At 43.5% G+C, this 7,603-nt stretch overlaps 1 protein-coding gene across 1 annotated transcript in view; it reads left to right on the top strand.

Moving 5' to 3' along the window:
* Positions 1-7,603, top strand: part of LOC143338537 (protein FAM163B-like) — a 27,892-nt gene continuing 20,289 nt past the window's right edge. The window contains exon 1 of the mRNA XM_076758996.1: positions 1-1,263. The gene's annotated coding sequence lies outside the window, so the exon portion shown is untranslated. The remainder of the gene's footprint in view (positions 1,264-7,603) is intronic.

Raw genomic sequence — 7,603 nt, 5'->3', positions numbered from 1 at the left:
AGAAATTAATTTTCTTTTATGTAATGAAAATTTCTAGCCACATCCCCTTTACAAAAGCTCAGCATCCTCGCATCACAGCTCACAGACTCCCGCTAGGAAGTCAAAAGCGGACCTCATCCAACATCTCGCCCCTCTTTTTTTTCCCTTTCCCCCCTCTCTCTTGTCTCTCCTCTCTAGCACCCATATCCAATCTGAGCCTGTGACTAAAGCGCCATCTCTCAGGCTGCACACTCCAGGCTGCACTCGCTGGGTCTGCAGGCGCTCAGAGCCACCTCTGAATTTAAAGCGCATTTTGCTCTCGTCTCCGCGCAATCCTGGACGTCGCTCTGCAGGATTCAGCAAATATACGGAAATCCAACAACCGTGCATCAAATAGACAGCAGCCTATATTCAAGCCAGCTGCAGACACTTTGTAGCCAGAGAGCCACCGGCCAGCTCGCTTTTTCGCCAAGCATGGGATGCAAAGAGAGATGAATACTAGAGGGAGGGAGGAGATAGATAAAAAGATAGAGTAGAACAGAAAAGAGAAGAGGGGGGGGGAAAAAGCTCCGCATCGATTGGCCGCGGAACCCGGAGCAGCGCTACAACAAACATCTGACCTCGACCTCCTCGGACGGTGGGAAACTGGTTGTTGAAATGGAGATGTCGAGATTTTCCATCATCCCGTCTCCTCCTCCAACACGCACGCTGCTGAGGCTGCTGATGATGATGTTTGCGTAGGAGTGTTTTATTTTGCGGACAGCCGATGGTAAACCAGCCTCTACTGTTCAAACAACTCCAGACAAGCGGTGGATGGAACTGTGTGTGTGCGCGCGCGCCTGGCTGCCTGCTCCAAACACATCTTTCCAGAGATATTACTACTGTTGTTCTAATTTTTTTTTTCGACATTGGAGTGTTTTTCTGTTGTCTTTCTGCGACTCTGGAATTGGACAGGAATTGTTTTGCATGGCAGTGACGAGAGTGTGTCGGGAAAAGTAGTCCAGAAGCAGAGAATAATATTACAATACATTTCGTTTTGCAAAGGACGCATCAGCTATTTCGTCTTTTTTTTTCCTTCTTAAATTAACAACTAAAGAGGATCAGGCCCGACAGGTCGACCTTCTGTTTTGCTGATTACTTTGCCGACATTTTTTTTTTTTTACTGGTTTCCTTATTCAGTGACTGAGGTCGACACAAACTACAACCAGCAGAGGTCGGGACCTGAGCTCCGAAGAGCCACCACTACCCTAGATGTGACCCGGTGAATTCCTCTTATCTCTGAAGGTAAGATCTCACCCTGTCAGGGACAAGGTTCGTCTCCTGCTCCATTCAGCCTTTTGTGTTTATCTTGGTTTTAATTATCGCAAAACGGATACATCTGCTTGTTGAGTCATGCATGCAACTGAGAAGTTATGCTTGTTCGAAGATAGATAGATGCATGCTTGGGCTGAGTAAGCAGAGCCCTTCATGAGTTTCTCATTTCAGCACCATGGACAGAGCCACACTTGCCTTGCAGCAGTATGAGGGGAATCTGCTTTTCTTCTCCTTATTTCACCCAGCACATTTATAATTCATTATAGTCCATATACCCAACATTCAATCAGTGTACAGTGTAGCAGAGTGTGTTTCTGGCAGCTTGAATTAAACCATGGCCACGATACAGTAGTGGATACACAGGATAGACTGTAGATATACAAATAGGCAGAGAGAGAGATGAGAAAGCGAGGGTAAAGGCGAGGGAGAGGTTCAGAGAGGTGCTTTGTATGACAGACTTGCTGGCTGGCCGGCTTGCCACATGCTGACAAAACAGCATGGCTTGTGAGCCACAGCTACTGTCACCAACTGTTAGCCATGGTCACATCCAAACCGTTCGCCTCGGATATTTTTAGGCAGGGTGGAAATGCATCTCAAGCAGCATTAAGGCTGTGCAACACCAAAAAACATTCCACTGAATGTGGTTAAAATGACAAAATATTTTAGTCAAAGTGAACACACAGGACACGCCACCCACTGGGTGTTTTGGAAACACTGTGGTGGCTGAAGTAATAACTAACCAGCTAAAATGTGAACCCACAAGTGTGGCTGGGAAGATTGAATTGCTGCTGCTACAGTATTTAGATAACGCTTGCTGTCTCTAAGCACAGCGCAGGGGAGCAGGAAATTGGTCCATGAAAAAGGAATTTGCACAAGCCACATTAAAAAAATATAACTACAGCAATGCTGTAGTTCATGTGTGATAAGAGTGATTGGGGAAAGTTATGACATAAACCTTCTTTAAAGGTTAAACCTCATAAACCTTAATTGTATTTTGGTGTTGTAGTGTACAGTGTTACTGTTGTGTATAGTTATAATATACTTAAGAGTGTTTTACTACAGCGAACAGACTGTTTCATACTGCCCAGATAGGAGAAGAACTTTTTTCAAAGCATCATCATGACGCAATGCAACATCTCTACCTGTTAGAGTATCAAACTTCATTATGCTGCTTCCGTCCAAATTTCAGCCATTGTTCAGGCTCTGTTGCTGCTTAAACTAACAATGGAGGAATAATCACTGCTTTCTACTGTGCTCATGTATCAGCAGGCATGATTTGGAGTTATTGGTTGAGTTTACCTCAGCTAATCTCCCTAAATCCCCAGCCTAATCACCAGAATAAATGGATACATTTGCATGTTTCATATTTATCATATCATCCATTCCACCATAGGTATCAAAATGACGTCGCTCGGATTACTGGTACATGTATTTGAGCTGAGTTTCTCCTCAGGAGGTGGAGGGGGTGTGGTGGCCTGACAGGTAGCAAGATGATGGGACATTTTCCAGCCATGTTTGTGGTGACCAAATAAGATATTTGAAGGGAAAACATAATCCTTTCTTATCCCTGACTAAGTGGTTTTTGTGCCCAAACCTAACCAGACCTGAACCACGGCGCTGTCACAACATAAAGTTGTGATTTAAAGAAACGTTAAGTTTGAACGTAAAGAAACATAAAGTTCCAACATGTCCGTGGTTTGCCAAAACGTCCAATATCAGCATTTATTCTGGCCTCACTTCTTCCTCATGCACTGAAAAGTTTGAAATCAGATCTTACCACATGCGGATGAATGGCAGATTTAAGAAAAAAAAAAAACTGAATTGACAAGTGGAGAGAAACAATGTGTGCAGAGGCTTAAATATAGGGTCAACAAAGGTGTGAAAACGATTGTGAACCATAAACTGTGGCCGTATCTCTATGCTCATCAACAAAGCACCCAATGATGGAATATCTTTTGGAGGAATGTTGTTCATCACTCCAACACTTAACTAAGATGCTTAATGTGTTTTTTTTCCTTTAATTTCCCTGGGGGGACGAAGAGGGCTGAAGGTTGCACACTTACTCAGATTGATACCTGAGAGTCCTCTGGTGTGTGCTTGTCCATCGAGCTAGAATGAATTATTTTTCCAAGTCATGCCAGCACTGCTTTAGCTTTAGCCTCACAGTGACTGGTTTGAAACGCCCTAAACAACACACCTAGACAGTTTGACCTAAAGCTGGTAGAAAGAATGGCAACTGGGGCAAAATTCATGTTGTGTACTGAAAATAAATACACGGACACATACTGCGCTTTTAGAGGGCCTACAACAATGGGAAAGACAAGGCGGGGCTTGTGTTCCCATGGCGACTTCCTCAGTGACCCTTGGAACAACCTTGGCCCCCTGGGAGATCAGTCATACTCCTGCATGCGCGCGCACACACACACACACACACACATACACTCAAGTCCCCCTCGGAGCATGACTATGAGTGACTGTGTGTTTCTTGTCTGCTGCTGCTGCTGCTGCTGCTCTACCAGCCTCTCAGTCATTACGGCAGGAGAGGGAGGAGGAGGAGAAAGAGAGGGAGTTGAAGGACAAGCAGATGAGTGGGATGGAAAAGCAAATTTCAAAGACAGATGGGTGATGAAAAAAGATGAAGAAAGGTGCGGAGAGAAGAACGCATATAAAATAGGGTGAGAGGGAAGGAGAAGAGGAGGAGGAGGAGGGAAGGTTTAAACGCAGGCAGAATAGTCAAGAGTCAATGCAATTACAGAGGCAGCTTATCCACACTTCTTTTTTTTTTTCTGGGCGTTTAAAGTGTGCTCACATATCAGCTTAATTACCTTAAAATGTGCTTTTGGGAGGGGGGATCAGGATAGATCCACTGTGGTCAAGAAAATGAGGAGAAGTGGGGTGGATGGATTGAGACTGGGGGGAAGGGAATATGGCTGTTCAATGATCATGTTAAACAGTCACCTCCCGTTCCTCCCTTCCTCCACCCGCCTCTCCTCCCCTCCCCCTCGGCACCATGCTCTGCTCTCCCCTTGCAGCTACACCCTGACATGCTCACAGATCACGCTCACGCACAGATGGGTTCCCACGCAGACACCGATATCAGCGATACAAAGCGTCCAGGAGCATGCACACACACGCACACACACAAGCCATTGGTCAGCTGCCCTGATCCCGATGAGTGATCGTAAAAAATAAACTGAAGCTCATTTCAAAGAGTAGAAGGGAGGTGAGGGAGGCAGGAAGGAGAACAGGAAGTGAATGAAGAGAAACAGCAGCAGCAGGAGAACACTTACTGTTCCTCTGTGTGTCCTGGCCTTTGCTGTGCTTCATCACAAGGCGGCTTCATTATCCTGAGCATGTGAACTTCCATGCACAGGTGATGTGTGTTGTGCCAGTAATGATGTTGGTTAATATGCTAAACAGAGGCCTTAATTTCCATTGTGATTAAAGCAACGTCTGGACCTCATTTCCATAGTTTTGGCCATCAATCTTGCTGTTACATATTACTCAGCAATTAAGTGCTGAGACCTGGAGACAGGATGGCATCACTACACACATTTAAGAATTAGGTCAAGCAAAACGAGTAGTCAGAACATCAGACAGGTTGTAAACTAACCCCTTTTCACACCCTTTACATAATATTAATTAATATGAAGTTCATTACTGTCAATCATTGCACTGAAACACAGCACAGTCATAATCAGGATAAGCGTGCGAGGGCAAAGTTGATCCTCTGCAAAGAGAAACCGGTGTTTACAATTCAATGATTTTAAGATTCACTTCTGTTTGAACTAAACATAATAAGTAGGAAAATATGGTGAAACTGGGGATTTCAGATTATCTGACAATGCATGTTGCTCACCCTACTGGATTAACAGTAGAGCTGTGGTCAGATCTCGGTATTGGACTCGGTAAAATGAGTAAAATGTTAAAATAACTGAAAGGATGCATGCTACACAAATAAAACATATGTTGTGAATACGTTCAATTTTCCTTTAAGTCTTGTGCAGCCGGCATGTCTGTGTTTATGGCCTACAGCACGCTGCATATATTACATGGTAGATATAAAGGCAGACGGCATGCTGCTCAGAATAAGTTTACAATTGGCATGATGTCAGAGAAAAGCCTATGGGCTTTCTCATTACAAACTTTATGGTCCAAGGCCTTTTTTTGCAAAGCCGTCACACTCATCATGGGAACAGACAAGTTTAGCTGCATAATGTTAAATCTGAGACTAAAAAGTTGCAAACGTCAACGCGGCCCCTTTGGAAAGTGATGAAGCAAAACGAATTGAAGAACACGCAAGCTCAGCAAGGTCGTGACTCGCTGCCTGCCGTAAGAGTTGGTCACAACAAAAAAGCAGATGAGAGGAGGGATCCTCATTCATAAAGTCCCCTCTCTCCCATGTGTTTTGTGTCTTTGTGCTTCTTCTTCATCCGCTCAGAGATTAGCGTCCAGTGTGAGCGAGCTGGGAAAAGTTGTTCCAGCTTTAATAAAGCTGGAACTTTTAAGCGTAAACCGCCCACTCAAAAACCAGAAAAGGCAATGGTAAAATGTCACTCTGTAATAGCCCCGTCGCCATAGTAACTGTTCGTACTTTTACACACAGTGCCTCTCGAGCACTGACCGTTAGCACTAACAACCAAGCAATCATCAGCTTTGAGCTTTTAACACATTTCCTTTAAGCATCTATACGTTACATGGTTGACGTAGACGTCCATCCTCTCCAGGGTGCCCTCTGTTGTCTTTTCTTCTTCATCTGCTCTCGACATATTTCTACATCGTTCCCCACCTTTTCTTTCTTTCTGCAGCTTCTTTTGCCCTCTACCTTTTTTTCCTGTCTGCACCCACTAATCACTCTCCTTCATGGTGTCTTTTTCCATCTTGGCCCTCTCTACCTTTTCCTTGCTTTCCAAGGTTTAACTATAAAGGTCCACTGTTGCTCCTGTGTGGACCTTGAGACCTTTAAAGACACATGCACACATGCAGCAGACACATCCACAGAGATACTAAACAAGCACAATCCTGGAAATACCATGCATTTGATGTATACACATACATGATTTCTCCTGTCAGGGCGTCTTTCTTAATGGATAACAGTGAGGAGATTCATGCGACATGTACAGGGATGCAAGCAGAACATCGTTTCTGTACATTGCATATGCACATCACACACGTGTGTGTGTCAGATAAGAAGACCAAGGAAAATCCAGAGATTAAAGCTGTACATAACTCAGTCTGATTTCCCTGGATAAATCCTTTTCCAGCACGATGCTGATTTCTATCAAAATTGCACAGGTTGTTCTACCCAAAGTCAAGCAGATAAAAATATCAAGACAAAAATAAAAGAGGACACGATCTTCACCGTGCAGGATTTCACAAATGAAATACATTTCTGTAAAACTGCTTTGAAAGTGGAGAAGAACATTTATGTTGAATCCTTGCTATGATCTGCAACAAGTCCACCTAACTAAACAACAAATAATCTGCATTTTTGCTTTGATGCCCCTAATAACAAGACGACACTGTGAGTGCTTTCCATCACCGTTAAAATTACCTCTCACAAAAATGATTCATATGTCACTTCTGATTGGACGGTGCTTTGGTTAGGTTTGGGCACAAATAGGGAAAGGAGTAGTGAAATATTATGGTCATGGTCAAAAGAAACCAACATTAACTACTGCTAGAAAACAGGATGCAGACAGTGTGGTCCCATGTCAACGTGTCATGCATTTGTGGTGCTATAACAACGTCACATTACTACTGCCTTTATTCCTGACAGGCAAGAGTTGTAATTTGCACTTCCACTAGAGGCCTTTTTCATGTACAAGTAAATTAAGGTTAAGTCTGACGTGAAGGACTCCATGAATGTGCTGGTGCAAGGCACAAAGACCAGCTCTGCACCCTCCAAACTGTACAGAGCAGGCCTTCGTGAGTGATTCAGATTGCCACCTCAGAAATATGCCTTTGTCCATTGAATTAAAAATGGTCCAATTTGCTATATACGCTCTCAAAAAGGAAAAACGATCTCCACCATTTTTTCTTTTCTTTTCTTTTCTTCCCTTTCCTTCTCTTTCTTTTTTGGTAAGATAGCAGCAAAGCTTATATTCTACAATTACAATAACAACTATATAGCTATTAAAAACTATTAAATTGTTTTCTCTGGTACTTTTGTCATATACAGATATGCAGTGACGATCGCTGGCTAATATGTCTGTTGATGCTGTCCAGTGTCAAGTCTCTATTTTATCATGTGACAAGACGACATGTGTGTGCGTCATAGCTAGTGTGCACTAGGACCTGTCATGTTAGC

Source organism: Chaetodon auriga, chromosome 19 (genome assembly GCF_051107435.1).
Source record: "Chaetodon auriga isolate fChaAug3 chromosome 19, fChaAug3.hap1, whole genome shotgun sequence".
Classification (NCBI taxonomy): Eukaryota; Metazoa; Chordata; class Actinopteri; order Chaetodontiformes; family Chaetodontidae; genus Chaetodon; species Chaetodon auriga.
This window is presented reverse-complemented; position numbering and strand designations above follow the sequence as displayed.